Genomic DNA, 22,812 nt, shown 5'->3' with positions numbered 1-22,812 from the left:
AACTAACATAATCCAAGACTGATATATTTCCCCTGTCCTAGGCATGCTTATAAGTGTACCCACCTTCTCAGAATATATTCTTTCTAGAAAGCCATTTCCAGCTTATGAATGAAAGCTGTGTGGCTCTAAAATCAGAAGAAAACAGGTCCATGCTTAGAAAATTGAATTTAGCATGTTTCAAATACATATAGATATGTGCTTGTGTCTCATTAAACTTCTTATGTTGAAGTCCCATCCCCCAGTACCACTGAATAAGACATATTTAGAGACAGGACCTTTAAAGAGGTAATTCCATTTAAATTGAGGTCATTAGAATGAGCCCCAATCCACTACTACCAGTCCTTGTAAGAAGAGGAACTTTGGACTAGATACACACAAAAGAATGGCCATGTAAAGACACGGAGAAGACAGCCATCTACAAGCCACAGAGAAGGGCCTCAGATTAACCAATCCTGCTGACACCTTGCTCCCAAACTTCCAGCTTCAGATCTGTGAGAAAATAAATTGCTGTTGCTTCAGTGACTCAGTCTGTGGTATGTAGTAACAGCAACCCTGGCAAACTCATACATGCTGTCATGGACGTCTCAACTTAAAATCTACGATCGCCGCAAAGAAAGGTTAATATTATACTATGTCCGTTAAATCATTTAACAAACATTTATTAAGAAGCCTAGGATGTGGGCACTGTGAACAAAACAGACCAAAATGATCGCCCCTGTGAAAATTAGCCTTAATAAGCCAAGCATTCTGTTGTCAAAGGAGATATTTTTTTTCTCCTTTGTCAGAACAAAGCCAAATGGACAAATGGCTATGATGAGTCACATAGGTAACCCAATAAGTATCCTCCAAATCCTGATGAATGTGGACTATAAAAAAAGTGAACTTAACATGAAAGGATAACTGAAAAACAAATATACCTCTTTTATTATTGAAAAATAAGCCCATACTCACCTAACAGTAAGCCCATGAGTCTGTGACATGCTCAAGGCAGCCAGTGTGGCTGCAAGAGCAAGTTCCCTTACTGAATCCCGGTGTTACTTTTGAAAAAAATCAACATTCTAGTGTTTTTGTATCTTCTAATGGCTGCCTTAAACATTTTATACACTTATGATCCTCTTTTCCTTTTTTAGAAAAAGAGAGGCAGACTCCCTGTATGGGATAGTACTCTCTGACCTACTTACAATTCAACAATAAAGAGTTATCTCTAAAAAAAGCCGTAGCTTGTCTTTTTATTAGAATTTTTGTGGTGAGTGCAATTTAAAAAAATACAACATTTACCATGAATCTTCCTTGGACAAACACATACACACACAAATGTTTACCTTGAGTAGCGTAGCAACTGTTGCAAAACGTCTAGGGCCTAAGAAGATTTATGTTGAAGATTTCTGTCGGCGCTTTCCCGGCCAAGGGCCAAGAGCATACAGTACATTTCAACCTGGTACGGCCTCTTACTCCATTCATACCTAACAGGAGGTTTAGGAATGCAGACTGGGCTTTCTGGTTGTAGTTATTAAAAACAAAAGAACGCCACAATAATAATTCAGGTGTTGTAAGAAAAGGAGAAACAAAACGTCCAGTTTCACATCATATTCCCCCTTTCAAGGTGTCGCCCGCCTCGTTCACAGCATGCCAAGCTGATATACTGTCCATAGTTCTGACTCCTAACGAGCTGAGGAAGCAGACAGGGCATGCAGACAAGAATGCCTGCCAGGAACAACTGTCAGGGGTTCTGCAAAGACATAAGAATGCCCTGGAACAATCCATTGAAGCATGCTTCTCTGTCCTTCTCCCTGCTCTTATCTGAATGCATCCAAAAAGTTATCTGGGTTTTGTTTTTAAATGATTTTTAAGCCAGCAAAGAAATGCAAATGCTTGCATTCCTACTCGAGAACAGATGTTTTAATACCGTGCGAGTAATGTGGATTATGTATTTAAGTGAGAAATCTTAGGGAAGGTGGCCAATTGTATTCATGTTGGGTCTTAATATTGAGAGGTTCTTGCTGAAAGAGCATACTAATTGAATAAAACTTGAGGCCTCTAGACAAGTGGTCCCCGTGACAACCTAGTATAAAAAGGGAACAGTGTTTATCATGAAGCACTTAAAAGCAGTACTTCCAAGGTTCAAACCTGACACTGAATGTCAAGGGTCCTAAGTTTCATGGTGCCAGGCAAACCCTGAGTCACAGCAGCTTTCTGGTTGGGCCCATACCTGGAGCCAGAGATGACCAGCTTTGCCAAACATGTGGTCTTAAAAAAAAAAAAGTGAGCACAGCTTCTTCCAAAATTTTCCTATCAGCATGAAACCTGAGAAGCACTATAATCTGACTGCATTTGTAAATTATAATATTGCTACCCTCAGATCCCCGGAGCCTAAAGTGTTAATGGTCTGCAGTCACCCCAGTTAAAGAATTTCACCCAAATGCCAACACCTAAGGTCAGAAGGACTCAGAAGACAATCCCTTACCAGGGTACAGGCTGACTGTGGGCCGGTGAATCAGTGATCACAGACTTTTCCACCCTACATAAAAGTGTGGAATAGAAGGAATAACCGATATTGAAAACTGAAATTTCGTGAGATGACTAAACAGCACAGTCCCAAGCACAGTTTTTCCACAATGGCACCTGTGGGAAGCCACAATTAAGGTTGTTTTTTTTTTTCCTACCAAGATTTTAAAAAGGATTCCTCTGAATAAAAAAAAAAATGTGACAGGGCATTAAACAACTGAAACAACATCTAGCAGCTGCAAGTGTATGACACAGAAGCATTTCAGGACTTCTCCCCCGTGATTTTATTATATTGACTACTTGTGGATTTGTTTTGTTACAATGCTCAAGATATGATCAATAGTAAGGAACTTTCAGTGGAAGTGTAAACTGTTAGAAGAAAAAAACATCTTCAAGAAACACATGAATTAACGTGTCCCTCAAACCAGAATCCCTAAAGTCACTTTCTTACAAAAAGTTATCTCATAGTTCAATATTTACTCAACATATCCTTCAACTATCATTAAAGAAAATTTGTGATATGTTTTGTGGGATTTTAGCCAATATTGGTGCCTACATTGGTAGATATTTTTAATAAAGTGTTTAATAAGTTTAATAGTGAGATTAACATCCTCAACTTACTCCAATTTTGTATGTGTGAAAGACCTTATGTTTAAGATTAAGAAACAATGGTTTAGAGTTAGAGTTAATTATTTTAAAATAGCTTGACAATATAAAAAACAAAACAAAACTGTGAGCAAGTAGCTGAAACTGAAGATAGTAAACCCTTAGGAGATTGATTTGAGGAGGAAAATGAGACAGTCTAATGGAAGTAATTAGCATGCATGTGAGGTACAAAAGTCTCCAATGATTCCCCACCTCTATGGCTGCTTCTAATGGTCCATTTTCTCAGTCTGTATTCTAACTAAAAGTGTTTGCACGTTTTCTTCCGAACTCCATAGATGTTTCTCCTTGTTAGCTCTGTTTGCTGGATCCTCTTGATCATTACTGCTATATGCTGAAAATGATCCAAGGCTCATTCCTTGGACCTCTTTTATTTTCTGTCTATATTATTTCCTTTGGTGATCTCATGCAGTATCAAAGCATTGCATGCAATTGACATGGTGATCTCATATAGTATCAAAGCATTGCATGTAATTTACATGCTGACTACCATCAAGTTCCTGTGTGTAACCTACATCTTTTGCTACCTCAGTAAATGGCAACACCCTTAGTTAGAGTCATACTTTGTTCATTTCCTTTGCATACACCCCACATCCCACATGACATTATCTTGATTCTACCTTCAGATGAGGGTTAGAACCTTCAGATGAGGGTTACAATCTGTGATTTTTGTGATTTATTGTAAGAAATATGTATTGGGTCTTGTCTCCTGGAATTTCCTAAGTGATGAGAGCAATAAGGCTGTCTTTTGTTTATGGAGTGGCTTTTGGACCCCACCTAAACATGGTGGTTGCCAGAGAACCAAACATGTAATTAAAGGTTTGTACTCTCTGAGTCCCTCAACCTCCAGGGAGGAGAGGAGCAGGAGGATGAATCAACTGGCAAAGGCTAAAAGCTTAAGACAATCATGCCTCTGTAATGAAGACTCCCTAAAACCCCAAATGTACTGGGTTCAAAGAGCTTCTGGTTTGCTAAACACGAGATTTGGGGAGAGAGATGTGCCTGAAGAGGGTATGGAAGCTCTGTGCCCTTTCCTATATCTTGCCCCATGCATCTCTTTCATCTGGCTCCTCCTGAGTTTTATCTTCTTATAATAATGGCTGACCTGCTAAATAAAATGTTTCCCTGAGTTCTGTGAGTGGCTCTAGCAAACTAATCAAACTCCAGAGAGGTTATGGGAACCTCTGGTTTACAGCCAATCAGCCAAAAGTATGGGTGACAAGCTAGACTTTTGAGTGGCACCCTAAGTTGTGGGGGTCATCAGAACCCCTAATTTGTAACCAGTTAGTCAGAAGTCCAGGTAAAAGTCTGGGCTTGCAACTGGTGCCTGAAGTGTGGCTTGAAGGGGCAGTCTCATAGGACTGAATCCTTAGCCTGTGGAATCTGTCTGTCTCTATGTAGAGAATATCAGAATTGAATTGAACTATAGGACACCCAGCTGGTGTTCTGAGATTTATTTGTTGGTATGGTAACCTTGACCCCACCTTGATATTGGTCTAAAAACACTGAAAAGAGAATCTCACAACTTTTCACCTCCTCCACTGATACCATATTATAATCTAAGCCATCATCTGCAATCGTCTTCTACCTGGCCTCCTTGTTTTTGCCTTTGCAAAATTTGTGTCTGGCTTTAAATATTGCACTTTTTTTAAAAGGACCTTTTAACATTCTATAGATTACTCACAGAGGATCCCGACTTTGTAGAGATTTCATAAACCTCTGTTAACCCACGTGCCTCCTGAGACTGCCATTCAGCCTGCCCTGCGGCCCATTCTAGCTGGTCAGACTTTCACTCATCCTCCCACAGAGGGCAGAGGACACAAAGTTCCTTCCTCGGAGTAAGAGAGCCATGGCCACCAGCCAAAGTAAATGAAGCACTTCTGTAAATTACATGAAACACACCTCATGTATGTGTGTGTCTGTACGAATATATGTTTAGGAGGAATGATATCTCTTCTGTTAGGAAATTGTTTAAAGATTTAGTAAAATATTGATAGTATAATTGATAATTTTAATAAAACAATTCAGCATTATATATATTTAGGAGTTATATATGTATTTCATTATCCCCATTATATTGATTATAGTCAAGTTTTATATTTTAAAGTTTAGTTCATGGTTGCCATTGGTTTGTGCTGCATAGAGTGACATTACCTACTTAGTCAATGCTCCTTGATATCCCCACCCAACATTCTTATAGCCCTGATATGGCAAATCAGAGCTTGTCCTGCCCCACAGGGAAAATCCTTGTTCAAACTTCTTTCTCCGCTAAAACAGATTTATATTCAGGAGTTCTTCTGGGGGGAGAAATTAGCATTTCACAACAAGAAGTTCAGAAAATGCAAGTCTAGGTATGTTTATGCCATGAATAGTTCCATGCTGAGGAACTTTTTTTTTTTTTTAAGTATAATAGCATCCTTAACTCACATCTCTAATTTCAGTTTCCTAAATTCTTATTTCTTGCCTATAAAGTCTTCCTATGCAATGAAACAAACAAAAACCCCACCAACATTGCAGGACTGCACTCGTCAGACTCACATGCAACTGTTCATTTAATGACAGTGTCTGGAATTGTGTTAAAATAAACTTCTATAAGGTATCTAGACAGCAAGCAGCGCTCATTTTAATGATGGAGGAAAATATGAATGACAATTATTTTATCGAGTGAGTGCTAGGCCATTTTCTTTTATATTTTTAATTTCTCTGTGGTATTCCTATTACATACAGTCTCCAGTGCTCATCCATAAATGTAAACACCCAAACCAAAAGTGTAAACAGTTATATGCTCTTTCAGTTATATGTGTTCCCACTGAGATGGTGGAGATGAGTAACAGCCACTGTGGGGTCCTTATCTCCCGGTGGGCAAACCTGTATTGTTGGGTAAGGACAACAGTGGCTAAAAAGCCGTGCTGTGACAGCAATTAATTCTGCTGGAAGAATTAGGGGACTTTACAGAGAAGAGGTGAAAGGTAGTCTAGAATTCAGAGAATACAGAAATACTTGTGCAAATTAGAAGGGAGAAGCACTTCGGACATTTACAAAGAACCTTAATTGGGAAAAAAGAATGGTATTGAGTTAGGAGTGAGGAAGAAGGTGGCTAAATGAACAATGACTAGAATTTATTTCATTAAGTTTGACAGAGTGAGAGAAAAAAAAGAAGAAAAAAGAATAATGGGTTAATGAGATGGAAAATTAGAAGAGAGCTTAATATAACAAGGGGAAAAATCTATGTATATTTGCAATCAGAAAAGAAGCAGCCTAAGGAAGAAAAGGAATTGGATGACAGAGGGGAGTTAATAGCACTGCAGCAAAGAGAGCTAGACGATCCTGCTCACAAACTGCCTGGAAGAGAAAACTGTCCCGGCATTTCTGAAGGTTGACTCGACAATGTTTCTCACAAACATCAAAACTCCCCATTTTAGCCCTGTCCGGTTTGGCTCAGTGGATGGAGCGCCAGCCTGCAGACCGAAGAGCACAGAGTTCGATTCCGGTTAAGGGCACGCAACTCGGTTGCAGGCTCTCCCCAGCTAAGGCCACGTGTGGAAGGCAACCCATCAATGTGTTTCTTTCACATCAGTATTTCTCTGCCTTTCCCTCTCTCTTCCACTCTCTTAAAAATCAATGGAAAAATATCACCGGGTGAGGATTAACAACAACAACAACAAAAACTCCCCATTTTCAAAGCTCTTTTAATTTCATATTCATAATTTTATCTTAAGAAAATAATCAGAGGTACAATCCAAAAATATCCATTGTAGCAATATTAATAGAGAAAAGTAAAATTAAAATAAAAACATAAATGTTCATAAAGGGAAGATGGTTACCTAAATTATTATACCATATGTATGGACAATGGTTCATTATGCTCTCAATTTTCAGTGTTCATGGGAACAGTGTAAAAATGAGCTCTAACAGTTTAGAGATATTAGTGCCGAGAGCTAAATTATAAAGCAAACAAGACATTTACATTGTGCACAAGGTAAGAAACTGAAAAACAACAGCCTAAGGTCTTGTTTGTTCCATAATTTAAGGTTAATAAGCATCTAAAAATAGACCCTACAGTATTCTCTCTGATATTCAGGGTGTCCACTGGATTCATTGCTATAGAGAAATAGAAACATTGATGAGAGTCTGGCCAGAGTGTCTCAGTGATGGAACATCGACCTATGAACCAGGAGGAACCAGTTAGGGTACATGCCTGGATTGTATCTCAATCCCCAGTAGGGGCATACAGAAAGCAGCTGACCAATAATTCTTTTTCATCACTGATGTTTCTATTACTCCCTCCCTCTCCTTTCCTTTTTGAAATCAATACAAATATATTTTTAAAAAGGAGAAGAAGAAAAGAAACATCAATTGGTTGCCCACTGCACCCTCTATCCCCTCTGGGATGGAGTCTGAAACCTGGGCACTCAAACCTTGATCTTCTGGTTCGTTCATGGACTGGTGCCCAACCACAGACCCACACTGACTGGGAAAATTCATAACAGTCTTGAAAAAGAGCAGTTAGCATTAAATAAACGTATTATTAGACAGCTTTCTCAAAATAAGTGAGAGGAGCTGTGAGTGATTTATAAAATGTAACATTTACATATTAACAGAAGGTAAAATTCTCCCAACCAGAATCAACTACTTGGATTATTAAAACAACCAATATTTTCTGCATGTAGATTCTAGAGCATGGATCAGAGAGGGCTACTAGTAAACTATTCAGAAGATTCAAAGTTACAATTAATAAAGTTCAAGGTCAATTTTCTCCTTTTCCTTGATCTACTCTGTCATTCTTTGTTCTAAGTGTCCAGTGCTCTGGAACAGGGGTCAGCAAACTCATTAGTCAACAGATCCAAATATCAACTACAAAGATTGAAATTTTTTTTGAGAGCCAAATTTTTTAAACTTAAACTTCTTCTAATGCCACTTCTTCAAAATTGACTCGCCCAGGCCGTGGTATTTTGTGGAAGAGCCACACTCAAGCCAATGTGGCTCGAGAGCCCAGAGCTGCAGTTTGCCGACCATGGCTCTGGAATCATATTTATTCCTCACTCCTACTTTGTTCTCTAAAACTCCTCATTGCTTCATCTGATTTCAGAGAGGTTACTGAGGAGAGAAAAATGTGAAATTGTTACCTTATACTAGTAGATTAGTAGGTATATCCATAACTAATAGGCTCTTAGTTATCTAAGGGTCATTTACATTATATATATATATATATATATATATATATATATATATATATATATATATATATATTCATCCAATTATTCAATGTACTGAGAATCTAACATGGGCCAGGCACAGCAGTGAGCAGAAATACATATCTCTGCCTTTATAAAGTATACATTCTACAGGAGAGAAAAATTTCATAAACAAAATAAAACATATAGAATGTGTTATAGGAAAAGTAAAGCCAGAGGGCATAAGAGAGACAGAGATGACCCCAGTAAGAGGAGATATTCAAGTAAAATGTAAAGAATGTGATCCAGTAAGTCATGGGACTACCTGAGGAAGATCAATGTAGGTATGTGGGAGGGCAGGACAAGTAATTGGAGGCAGAATGTATGCCTGATATATTCAGGGAACAGTAAAGAAGAAAGATAGTAGCAGGATTGGAGGTCAGTGATAGAAGGAGGCCAGACGATGTGGGACCTTTTAGGGTCATTGTAAGAACTGATTAACTTATTCTGCATGTTCTGGGAGTAGAATTGGCAGATAAAATACAGGATGCCAAGTTACATTTGCATTTTGGATAAACAAGTGCTTTTCTAGTATAAGTATGGCCCAACAGATACAAAATCGTTAACTGTTAATCTGAAATTAAAATTTAACTGGGCAACCTGTCTTTTTATTTGCTAATTTTGGCAAAAACCTTAGTGGTGAACCACTGGAGATTTTTAAGCAAAGGAGTGACATTATATCACTTATTTTGAAAAGGGTCATACTAACTGCCATGCTGGAAGTTGACTATAGGAAACAGGGAGGCACTTAAGGGGTTACAATAATACAAATGGAAAGGTTGAGGAGGCAGTTGGATATACAAGTGAGGATTTAGTTAGATGTAGGGGATAGATATATAAATTTGGGAGCCAATGACTTATGGGTATTGCAAAAGAAACATGAGATTGGATGACATCACCGAGTGAGTGTTAATTAGGAAGAGGTTAGTATCATGGTTCCCAAGTCTAGATAAAGTGATCTTGCTTAAAAAAGGGAATGACTCCAGGACACTGCTATGAATTCAGGTCAGAAAAAGAAAGAGGAACTCAGTAAAGGGGACTGAGATGGGGTAGTCAGTGAGCTGGAGGAAAAGAGAAAGAGCACAATGATCTGAAAATCAGGAGGAAAAGTGATCAGTGGGAGGAAATAATCAGCTGTGTCGAACACTAGAACACTAGGTCTGAGAGGAGGACTGAGAAATCTTTATTGAATTTAGCAATAAACATTCATTGGACACCTTACCAAGCATAATTTTGGTGGAGTGTAGGCATTAAAAGCTGGATGAATATAACTTCAGGAGAAAATACAAAGAGGCCACCTTGACAGAGGGAACACAAAAACTCTTCTGAGGAGTTGCTGACAAGGGGAACAGGACTGGTGGTTGGATGGGGATGTGGGATCAAGAGAAGGACACATTTTTCGTAAGGTGGGAGAAATAACAGCATATTTGTATGCTGAGGGAACAGACCAATAGATAGTAAAAAAGGAAAAAACAAGGTTATGATGGTGCAGGAGGGCAAGAAGAGTGTGGGAGCACCGCTTGAGCAGAAGTAGATAAGAGGAGATGGAAGAGATGAAATTAGGCAGTAACTCAGATTTCCTAAAGTTCACTCAAAGCCTCAGAAAGGAAGGACAAGTATTCAGATCCAGATAAGATAGCTGGATAAAGAGCACAGTGAGAAATTGTAGATGTTCTTTGCTGATGGCTTATATTCTTGTGAGACAGGAAGCAAAATTATCATCTGAGAGTGAGGATGGGAGAAATGATGCTAGAAGTTTGCAGAGAGAGAAGAAATTGTAAAAGGGTAGTCTCCGTGAGTGGGAGAGAGGATGGACAAAGAAATTATAGAATGAGTGTCCAGCAGCAGCACAGAACATTGGAATCTAAAATAAGCGCAATTCCAGTTAGAATGGCAACATGATTTCATTCATGGACACCATTCAGAGCGCGGGGATGTGATATTGTGGTTGAGCATTTTTAGAGCTTTCTTAATTCTGGTGACCTTTCCAGTAATCTCAGTGAAGAGTCCCCAGAATAAGGGTTCAAAGTAGGCAAACACTGTGTGATAGGGGTGAAGAAAAGCTCAGAGCAAACACTGAACACAGAGGATGACCAAATGGTAAGCTCAGGGAAGAATATCATGGGGTCTGTGGAGAGTCACTAGATCTTCAAAGTATTCTGAGGTCAATGGGATTTTCAGAAGGTTATTGCTGAGGCCCCTTAAAAAGCAACTATGAAAACAAATACAACATTAACAACAACAAAAAAACCAACTATGAAAGGTTTAACATGAGAAGTTATATATTCAGCTATTTAAGAGATTTTCAGGGATCTCTTACCATTTGGGACAGCATGGAGGGACCTGCAGAATATTATGCTAAGTGGAATAAGCCAATCTGAGAAAGACAAAGATTCCATAATCTCAATTATTTTTGGACTCTAATGAACAAAATTAATTGACCAACAAATAAAATCCAAAGAATTGAGGCATGGAATAGACTGACATAGCTTGATGTGGGGCTGAGGAGACAAGAAAAGATAAATCAAAGAAGTTATATACTTATTAGAGGCCTGGTGCATGAATTCATTCACCAATGGGGTTCCTGGGCCTGGTATGTGGGATTGGCAGATACTGGCTCTCTGACATCCCCCGAGGGGGTCCCAGATTGTGAGAGTGAGCAGGCCAGGCCGAGGGACCCCACCGGTTTACGATTGGGGCTGGGGACAGACACAGGAAGTTGGCCAGCCAGAGGAGACTGAGGGAGGGCTCCAGGGCATGTCCTGCCTGTCTCACTCAGTCCTGATAGGCTGGACCCCAGCAGCAAGCTAACCTACTGATCAGAGCATCTGCCCCCTGGAGGTCAGTGCACACCATAGTGGGCGGTTGAGCAGCCTTATCATTAGCATATTACACTCTGATTGGTTGAACACCCAAACAGTCAACTGTATACTTAGCATATTAGTCTTTTATTATATAGGCTATGCATAGCCCATGGAAATGGACAATAGAATAGTGAAGACCTGGGGTGGGGGTAGGGACTGGGAGGAGGAGGATAAAGAAGTGGGAAATGGGAGACATCTATCAACAATAAAAAAAAATATTTTAAAAATATTTTCAAAGGCATACTGATACAAAATGTTTAAAGATTTAAATTTTAATTTTAGAATCTCAGCCAGGCCAAAATTTTTACTTGAATTCAATTTGGCTAATTAAGTCTTCACAGTGAATTCAATATCTTGTTATTTATTGTAAAAAGATGCTAAAATTAAAATTCAAACTTTAACCAGGTTTATCATTAATTAGCCTCAAATAATATTTGGTGAAAGGTATTAACTCCATGAGGACCTTGAAAATTTCAGCTTAAGCAGCATAGTTTTAGACAAGTCATAGTTTTAAAGATTAAGTCTGTGATTATAAATATTAATGCAATAAATATGATGCTACTTTTAAAAACCTATTTTGCAGAAATGATTACTTCAAATTAATCTTTCTTTCTAAATGTCTTTGTTATTCACTTCTATGGGCATACTTTCTGGCTTCTGATGATTTTGTGCAGAATATATGGAAATAATTATATACTAGCAGTACAACTGTGGTTTTTATATGCTCTGATCAACTATGGTTTCAGCTTGTATTACTACTTTACACAGTCTAGGAAGTGGTTAGTGTTGTTTTGGGGTTTAAAGTACAGACTTATGTAACTGTTGATACTGGGCTAACCCCTTTCTTTGATATTCAGCACATGGTATAATCCTGTGTCAACTGGGTAAAGCAGTTTCTCAGTGAACTGTGAAAATACTTCGGTTTTATTGAGTCCACTGCTACAACCTGAAAGCATTTATTGGTTTTCCCTTTAACCAAATATGGAGTGCACACAGAAAAACATTTGAATCCTAAACAGCTGCCCAAAAATAAGTTATTTTGATTTCACTAAACAGTCCTGTTCAAAATAAGGATGAGTCCCACAATCCTTCACTTGGAAAGCATGTACTCTGAAATGGCTAATGAACTACACATTTGTCTTTCAAATTATGTAAATTTTTACATGAGGGAAGATGAAGATAAAATAAAAATATTTATTGGAAGGGGTGCAAAGACTGGCTATCATTGCAAAATGTGTTATGAATGTAGCCCCCAGAGGCTATGAGCAAATTCTAAACTCTGCATGGGCATATATGGACATGTACACACACACACACACACACACACACACACACACACATCATCCAGTACCACAAAAGTTTCTCTTACTGAAAATTAGGTCACTTGAGGAATGGCTGACAGAACTGAGAAACTGAAGAAACAGAGGACATATTGCCTAAAGTAGTGAAGAATTTAAAACTGAAAAGGATAAAAGGATATTTTGAGGCAGCATGGAAAGAACATGGAATTTTAAAATCAGAAGATCTGGACAAGGACTCTGGATTCACCAATCATTACTTGCATGTGTGATCACTGGCAAATTACTTATTTTTCTCTGAGTTTTGGAGAATTTACAAGACAAATATAATAATACAAAGCTACCTAATTGTTTTGAAGTTCAAACAAGATTATGTGTATAAATACATTTTATATGATACTGAGTGATTAGTAATGGAAAAAAGTCATAAAATTAGTGCATGCAATTTTAAAAGAAAGTCATAAAACGATTGCATGCAGTTTCAAAGGAAAGATTAAGACCCGTCAGTGGGAGTTAAGAGAAGAAAGACATTTACTTAATACCAGAAATAAATTTCTAAAAACAATACTGGTGGAGAATGGAGTAGCCTCAATTGCTAAAAGACAATGAATGAATTCATAAGTTTTGTGCCAAAGTCACAAAGTCTTTTGCCTGAAAAGCAAAGAGACTGTGAATCAGATGGAAGATATGCAAAACTAATTTAAAAGTTTCTTCCAATTTTGAAACTCTATGAATACGAATATAGTAAAACCATTCACCTATTGACAGCGCAAAGTGAATCTCTACCCTAGGGTCACCAGGGTCCACTGCTTTGTGTGTTGCAAATTTTGCCCACCCTAAATTTTCTTAATAAAAATTGTATCTTCAAGAAGTAAACAGAGGAATGTATGCCAATTATTTATTGAGCTTTTGTGCCATAAATACCTATTAAAATAAACATGTTAATACATGTGAAAGTATGTGTAATTGGAAAGGCACGATATAAATGTAGGTATAGATATTTCGGCAAGATACTAAGAAATGGGTAATTAAATTAATTAGCAGGGTGGGAACTTGCACTTTTTTTTAAATTCATATGGCCTAAATTCTTACCCCCCTCCCCCCCCCCGCCACTTTTAAACTGTAGTTTCTAAGCAAGCACCAATTTCACATCATGGAGGTGGTGATGGTTTCTCAGGCAAAGCACCAAGGGTTTTCCCAGGATCAACATTCACTTGGGCACAGGGCTGCTGCTCCCTGGCTTCAAGCATCAGGACTCGGGTTAACCACATAGAACATAGAGGCTGGCGATTTTCCAGCCAGTGCTCCTTACGACTGTGCTATTGGCTATCACAGAGTATCATGAAAGCTATTGGACATTCCCTCGTTTCCTTAAACTTTGGAGCACTTACTGTGTGCCAGGTACTCTGCTAGGAATTGAGAATACAATATTAAGATAGTCTTGGATTGGAAGGCATGCAGATGACTGTGACCATCCCTGCAAAAATAGTATAATGACTATTGTGTATGTTCATGTTCATAAAAAAGAGTTATTTAAATGAAGCCTTGCATTCTGAAGAATTGATTCACGTGTTAATTGGGAAAATCTGCTCAGTACAAAGCAGGTCTAACAAAATTTTTTGACGAGCTATATAAGGCTTTAAAATTTAGTTCTGCAGAGCAATTATTTAACATTATATATACTCCAACAAATTTATTCTAAAAGTAGTAAAATATGTTAGAGTTGTTCACATTAGCTGCAATACAGAGGCAATTCTTTTATCATATTAAAAGCATGTATTTCCTGGGTAATACTCATGGCTGTGGTAGCAATGATGGAACACCCTGTCTAAAATGGATCTGAAGTCCTAATCTCCATTTGGCCATCAACTTCTTCAAATGCATTTTGGGAAGATCTGGAAACTTTGATATACCTAACAAATGTCTCCTGTTTATTGTTCATAGAGATCAAAAGGAATCTATCAAAAGTAGTTTCATCTTGATTAACATCTGTAACTGTTTTCTCTCAATCCCAAGGGTCAAGAAAAAAGCCTAGAGTCTTTGTCTATACTTAAAACAAATATGACAACAGACAGAAATTCTTAATGCTCTCAAAAGTAGAATGGGTGGGGAGGAAATGATTAAATAAATGTTAATATCTATAGTTAATAAATGTTAATAATTATTTGCAATTTGGATAAAAGATAAAATGACAGATTTCATTGGAGCCACATCCAAATATATGAAGGAAAATGCAATTGTATTATACAATTTATTCATAAAAGGAATAAAAATGGCAGTGCATTTGTGGGATACTCACACTCCATGAAAAAAATATTGAGCTTTAATGATTTAGCATTACATAAATCCCAATTTAAGTGTTCTGAAAGTAATAAAGTATGTTTGTAGCTGTAACTGTACACAGATGCAACACAAAGGTGAAAATCACACAGCAGATTTTTAAAAACAAAAGCAAGCATGTCAAGGTCAGCAAACAGAAGACGCTCAGGGAAACAGGTGAGCGTGCATGAGCAGAGACATGTTTTGCAACCACAGCATCTCCCAAATGAAATGTCTCAACTGAGTGACAAGTTATTTCTACCAAAAAATGTTTTATCTTCAGGCAGAAATGCCATTAATCCACAGAGAGTAAATACCACGGAAGGCCCCATTTCATGCAGTATGCACAGTTCAGGAAGCCCTGAGACCTGTCCAAACAATGGAAAACTGTGCTTTCCAAAACCTTTCATCTGTGTTTCCATTTATACCAGGGAGAGGGCAGAGAACAAATTCCTCACGCCTGAATTTGATAAGCACCCTCATGAGACAGCTATCCATAAACGGTCTAGCCTTTTCTTTGGTTTCCCCAGAAACATAGAGATAGCTGGAAGGGCAGACAGGATGCAATCCCCTTCACCTTTGCGTATGGCCATTTGGCACCAAGGACTCTGGCTGTTGGTTCAAATATCACTAATTGAACCCTTAATTCCTGCACTAAAAGACTGATGAGTTCTTCAAAAGATCAATGGGAAAGCAAACTTAATCATAGTGTTTCATGGCAAACAAGCAGTCCATTTTAACATCATAGAGTATAGGTAAGCCTTCAGTAAACAGTTCCTAGGGTCATTAAAGTATCAGTACAATGCTGGAAAGTGATCAAGGGCAAGGTCCTCCAGGGAAGAAGAGTTGAATGGGCCAATGTTGATAGAAGACCTTCAATCCAGATTTTCTAAAATCCATGTTAGGTTTTGCAGGTTACAATGGAAAGTGTGTTTAAATATCAATTTTAGGGGGGAGGGTACGAATGAATTTTTACCTATTTTAGTATAATATGATATTTTTCCAGGAAAGCAAGTGAAATGGCCAAAAGGTGCACTCATTCAGGAACAAATGATACATCTTTCACAACCTAGGTCATATTTTCACAAACTCAAGTTATAATATAGTTAGTGGATGTGAAATCAGTTTATTACATTGTGACTAGCATTCTTTAAAGAAAAGAAATGTAAAGAAGATAAAGCACTGATTTAATGTATCATTACCTCATAATACATACATATTTATCATTTTAAAATATGATCATGTGTATATGCATGTGTGTATGTGTGTGCACTTGCATTAATAATCACACTGAACTTTTTTTTTTCTTATGGTGGGGTGTTGGACAGAAAGTTTTAAGAATACCAATTTAGGGAGAGAGCTCTTGGAATCAGAACATGCCAGTAAATCTGACCTTAAAAAAAGGTAACATTTTTTTCACTGCTGCTTGCCAAACACTGAGATAAGCATTGGTATTTAATCCTCACAACAATGCTGTAAGGCAGAAACTTTTGTCATTCACATTCTGTGGTTAGGAAAACTTGCCCAGGTTTGTACAGGTCAATGTGGGAATTCAAGTCAGATCTGTAGCAGTCAAGGCCACAGGAGCACAAATAGGCCTCTGTCAAGAACCTTGTTCAAGGTCAAGCCCAGCTGGTGTGGCTCAGTGGTTGAGCATTGACCTATAAACCAAGAACCTTGTTCAAGGTCAATAGTCAGAGCTCAGGACACCTCAGTAGAGGCCAAGATCTTAGAGTGGTAAACACTGTTGCTAACACAGAAGATATAACCTGTATCATAAAACCCTGTTATATTCATGCCTTCATGACTATGTGTTATATGTGAGTTATGATGGCTTGCATGGAAAATAAACCAAAGCTCACTTTAAACTGTTTCTTCAGCTTGATCTGTTTAAGGTCTTGAGGGAGGGGGCTCATACACCTGGTTATAGCTGTTTAGCTGGTGCTTACCAACTCAGCCACCCCTTCTCCTTAGTGCAAGATAGTCAAATTAGAGCATACCCCGTGTTAGAATAGGGTGCCCTATATTAGGATAACACTAAGAAGTCATTTTAACTTAAAGAAAAGTTAAAAAAAAAAAAAAAGCAAAGCATTTTCCTAAATAAGCATGGGGTGGTAAAATATAGACAAAATTATAAAAATAATACAAGTCAAAAAATATATTAGAATAAGGGAGCTTTTAGAAGTGGGGGGGAATAGCGAAAGAGGAAGGAAGGCATGAGGGAAGAACAAAGGGAGGGAGGGAAAGTAAAGGAAACCCTGTTCCTCCTTTACTTTGATGAATATTAAATATTTTTATTAGCCATTTTGCTTTTTCAATAAGATAAAAATATCTCTTCATACATATTTACCTGGAGCTCTATATAAAGGATATCCCGCTATTAGAAAACTCATTCTCCCAAATCCATGAAACTTCCAGGTAGCCATGTTTATAGTCTGCAGCTTGGAAAGTAATGCAAGTAAATCATTGGAAAAAAATTATATTGGAAGAGAATAAAAATGTACCAAATGTCTACACTGCATCAGGAATGCTATTAGCTACTTTGATACACACATCAAGGCAGTTACCAATTACCTTTCGATTGGCCACAGGCTTTTAATTTATAATTTTCCAAAGACATACTTTAAGGCAGTATCAATATCAATCTTTATCAATAGACAACAGTCCTTATCTTACTAGTCCTTCAATTGACTTACCTCGTATGGTAACTTTCCTATAGATGCAGAGTATGCTGACTGATGATACCCACAACTCAATGAATGTTATTCTTTCTGCTTCCACCAGTAGAATTTAACACTTAATCAAAAGATGGTTGTATTTGTTCCCCAAACTATTTTTTATCAGTTGTACTTGTTATTGTAATTTTCCCTATTTAAATATTACATAACCCAATCAATTATGAGTTTTTTCTTTGAAAACTTAGATGAAGGTTTTGGAAGAACTCCATACAAAATGAGTTACTCTAAAAACAAACAAACAAACCACAACAACAAACAGAAAGCTGCTGTTCAGTTAAGTGTCAGAGATAACAGGAAAATACAGGAGGAAGAACTCACAAAATCCTAGAGGAATTCTGTGCTTAGAATGTTTTAAAAATAATCTATGAGTTCTCATTTTTACTTAAAGAAACCCAAACTAAAAGTCATAATTAAGGTATTATGGCTACGAATTTTAAAGCAATACAACAATCAGCATATCCCTACTTAAAGCAAAGGACTTGGCCCATACTGCAGAACAATTAAATGAATTAAATGCTTAACAGGTTATGTGTGTTATGTTTATGATTTTTTCACATGAACTAGTCAACTAATGAACCAGCTATCGGCTCCTAATTTGTTCACAAGCTAGCTTCCAATAAAATTCTAAAAGTAAAAAACAAATACAAACAAACAAAACCTTGAAAAATATATAGCATATTACTATATTTTGCTTTGGAAATAGTTAAACTTACATATTATCCAGTTACACTTAATATGTAAATACTCCCACATACCATACCTGTTGGAACCAAATTATATACATTTTGCATGAGGAGATTTAGTAGCACTAAAGTCATCAATCTATTCTGGAGAAACAAAGGGCTTTTTAAGCAATCAGTTCTGTATCTTGACATTGGTTTAAAGCTATAGATTACATCTTGAGCTCTTAGCATCCTAAAGCTTCATTAATCTCTGTCTCAGAAGCTGCAAAGCCTTATTCATGGATTTATTTATAGTGACTATTTATGTTTCACACATTCACTAGGAATCTCACATCAAGAAAAGTAATTTGTGGTATTATTTTTCAAATTGTTTTAATTTTTAATCTATTCTAAGCTACAAAAATGGTTCTGTACCAGCTATAAAATATCAGGTGAAGAAGATTATGAGGTTACCTAATTCAGAATAAAAAATTTCCTTCTAACCTACATTGATATTCTGAAGCAAAAAAGTATTTCCATATAACATTTTTATTTAATGCCTTCTATTATGTGGTGCATTTTTATTTTTTAAAAAAATTATTTTTGAGGTTGGTAGTTTGTATCAATGCCAGTTTCTAGGCTGTGACATTGTGCTTCATATAGTTATGAAAGATGCTATCTTCAGAAATAATTAGGCGATGGGAATACTGGATATTTCTTATAAATGCATGTCAAAGTATAATTATTTCAAAATAAAATGTTTAAAAAGTTCTCATTGAGCAAAAGTTAATTAGGATATAGTATATACTATGCTTAAATCCATGATTTGACTATAATTTTTCCTATTTATTTGCTCTGAACCTTAGGCAAGTTGCATTTTCCCCCCTCTGAGCATACTTCCTTATAGGTAAAATAGGGATAATTTTTCATAGAGTTATTGTAAAGAATAAGTAAAATAACATATATCAAGGATTCAATACAGTAGTAGGTGTTCCAGGAATGGTGTATATTACTACTTATGTAGGTAAGCTCATATTTTTGGTCAACTTACAGTTAAAGTACAAAATTACATACATATCAAAGACAAATAAATGAATATTTACTTAAAGTAAACTGCATCTTGCCCCAATCTTGCAATATAAATAAGAAAGTGGAAACCAAATGCAAAGGGGACCACAACAGAAGGCTCAAGATCTTATCCAAAGACCAAGTGTCCTTTTAATGATTTAGCACCCTCAAATTGCTCAGTGACATGGAATTATGCCAGGCCATTCATGCCAAATAAACACTATGGCCAGCCAGAGGAAACAGACTTTTATGTAATTAGGAATTCTATGGAAGAGAAAACATAACCTGCAGATAAATGAAAAGCGTGACCCCAAGATTTAGGATTACAGACTTCAGTATGCAGTTAAGAATGCACCCCTACGAATAGGCATGGCCACAATGACACACTTTAGTCACATGTACCCCTCTTGACCTGTAGGCATCAACCACTAGAATTTGGTGAAGTTCTATAAGGTGACTAAGCAGCATGTAAACATGAAATTCAGAGAGAAGTCAATAGCCTGCCAAAGACCCAGTCTGAAAGGCAGGCTGACCTTAAGACCAAACACTGTATGCTGCTAGACACGGGCGTTCTTTTTATTTCATCAGTAATGGAATTAGAATCCCTGAAAGCATCACTCACGAAATCCCCAAAAGAAAGGCAAATATTTGTGCCAGATTATGTGAGATGACATCTAAAGAGTCTCATCCAAAGGATGTGTCATGTTTTAAGACCCGCTTCCCCTCAGGTATTGGAAGTCAAGTTTTGACATGCAGTGTCTCTCCCTTCCTCCAACAAGTCACTGTCTTCCACATGTCTTAACCTAAAACAACTAATTACATTCAGTGCTATTTCATCAACTTACACCCAGAAGGAAAGTGCCTTTATTTTTTTTCTCTCTACCATATCAGAATGCTATTCTTCTGGAAAGAAGCATTTCCTCTTCAGCACGGCTGTAAAAGTTGAAAAGCAGAATCTCAGAGGAGGTTGACACTGACTGCATAGGCTAGCTGGAAGCTATGCACACTTATTTCCATTTCTTATCTCAGATTTTATTTTAGAGCCTTAGATAATTGCCACTTCAATGCTTTCCTATTATCCTTCCAAAGGGGGGAAATGTTTTAATATAAACCCTGGCTTTCTTAAGCAAACCTACTTTGGATGTACTTCATAGAGTCTTTTAGGGCTAAAACGACAGCTTTAATCCCTCTTCTGAATAACTATTTGCAAGAAAGGTACTAGGCAGGTATTTCCATAATGGCTTTGATTCACATTTAAACAAAAGCTGGCTTTACTCAGCTGGAGTAGAAACACCTAGGCAGAGGGGACCTTTGGCCTGGAGCCATGACAAGAAGACAACCTGGTGCAGGAATTTCCTCCCGGGGTTCAGGAGGCCTTTGGTAGCCTACAGGCAGTCGCCCTGCAAACACCTGTGGGATGGCACTCCATGTATATCCTCCTTAGATTTGTGTTTCTTGTTCCATTCACTTTACTTTTTTAAAACATATTTTTACTGATTTTTAGAGAGGAAGAGAGAAAGACAGAAGTATCAATGATGAGAGAGAATCATTGAGGGGGGGTGAGGGGGAGCATTCCCCCCACTAGGGATTGAGCCTGAAACCAGCATATTCCCTGACTGGGAATCGAACCATAATCTCCTAGTTCATAGGCCAATGCTCAACTACCGAGCCACCGCAGCTGGGCTTTCATTCACTTTCAATAATACCAAATGCCTATTATATTTCAGAAGCAGTGCACAAACTGCCTAATTTCAAACCAAACATGCTATGGGCTTTGGGTATTGCAGCATGATGCATTAAGTGCTTAATAGATTTCCAATTAAGTCTCCTTTCCATTTTATTTTTCTATCTTTAGTATCAATTTTATCCAAGTTTCCTTAATGACACAATCTGAAAAAAATTTTGAAGCTGAAAAGATGGCTAGGATCCTCACAAGTAACAGGATAATGTTTTAATTGTGATGGCATTTGATAATGAAATATTGACTCCATATGAATTCTTACTTTTTTAACATTGTGTTTATTTTGAAAGTAACTTTTGGAGGAGCTTATTTCTTGTTTGCAGGTAATTGTGTGGACAAAGTACAATTGAGCCCTCAATATTTATTACCACTATTACTTACCAAAAAAAGGGGGTAAACCCTAATTTAGTTCATCAGCTTCTCAAAGTTTCTCATCTATGATACCACAATCAACAGAAATAACACATTAGTGTTTTAAAAGGGAAAACAGGTGATGATAAAAAGTCTTATATTTGCCTTGCCTTCCTCAATGATCTTTGTATTATAGTATATGTCCCACACTAGCTCAGAGGCAGCTTGGCATTAAGTAGAATTAGGAAAACACTAATTAATATCCTCACTTCTAGGAATGTGACCTTCTCTGAGTTTTACCATGTAAAATTATGATAATATTTCATTATGGGGGAGCAATGCCATAGAGGCACCCATCAAGTTTAGCACATCTTTTAATTTATGTTCCTTCTATTCTGCCTGACTCACCTATTTCCAAGTTTGTATCAGCAAGCACTTCCTTTCTAAAAGATGTCTAGAATATCCTTGACTTTCAGAAAGTAGCCTCTTCAGAAATACCTAACACTAATTGCACTTACCATTCACTTTTATTCTAAGACTGTCAAAAGAAATAAAAATGGACACTTATAGATAAAATCAGATTCATCTGATTTCAAAGTAATCTTAAATAATAGTCCAAGTAATGTCATCTGAGTTAAAGAGATAGATAAAATTTTGAAAGCTATAGTTTTAATGTTCAAAGCATTCAAATAAACCAATAGCATTACTTAGTAATGGGCATCTGGAGACTATGTATGAGGATATCATTTTCTCAAATGTATGGCTGATGTCCATGGGTACTACTAGATATGATACAAAAACAGAGTTTAGGATATGTTAAGGAGCAAATCAATATTTAGTCCTATCCTTCTAATATTTGTAAAGAAAGCATAGCATTAGCATAATCACACAAAGCAACTTTTCTAGGGACCTATTTCATCTGGCGTGGGAAGATCTGGAGAGTCATTCCTGAATGCCAATCAGAGCACAAACCTGGCATGGACAGTAGTTTCCACTTATCAGCAGTTTATCTCACAGTGCTCTTGGTTACTTGCCATCAACCATGGTCCAGAAAACATTAATTGGAAAATTCCAGAAACAAACAATTCATAAGTTTTATATTGTGTGCTGTTGTGAGTCTCATGATGAAATCTCCAGCCATTCTGCCTGAGACATGAATTATCTTTTTGTCCAGTATCCATGCTGTACATACAATACAATATTTTGAGGGAGAAGGGAGAGATGGCATCCACATAACTTTTATTACAATAAGTTATAACTGTTCTGTTTTATTATTAGTTACTAGAGGCCTGGTGCACAAAATTCATGCACTCGGGCAGGGGTGTGTGTGTGTGTGTGTGTGTGTGTGTGTGTGTGTGTGTTCCTCAGC

General features: G+C 37.2%; 1 protein-coding gene across 3 annotated transcripts in view; it reads right to left on the bottom strand.

The window, feature by feature from the left end:
• The window catches only part of PDGFC (platelet derived growth factor C), a 171,804-nt gene that overhangs the window by 17,858 nt on the left and 131,134 nt on the right, over nucleotides 1-22,812 (bottom strand). The window lies entirely within an intron of this gene.

This window comes from Pipistrellus hanaki, assembly GCF_964339955.1.
Source record: "Pipistrellus hanaki genome assembly, chromosome: 5".
In the NCBI taxonomy this organism is placed as follows: domain Eukaryota; kingdom Metazoa; phylum Chordata; class Mammalia; order Chiroptera; family Vespertilionidae; genus Pipistrellus; species Pipistrellus hanaki.
This window is presented reverse-complemented; position numbering and strand designations above follow the sequence as displayed.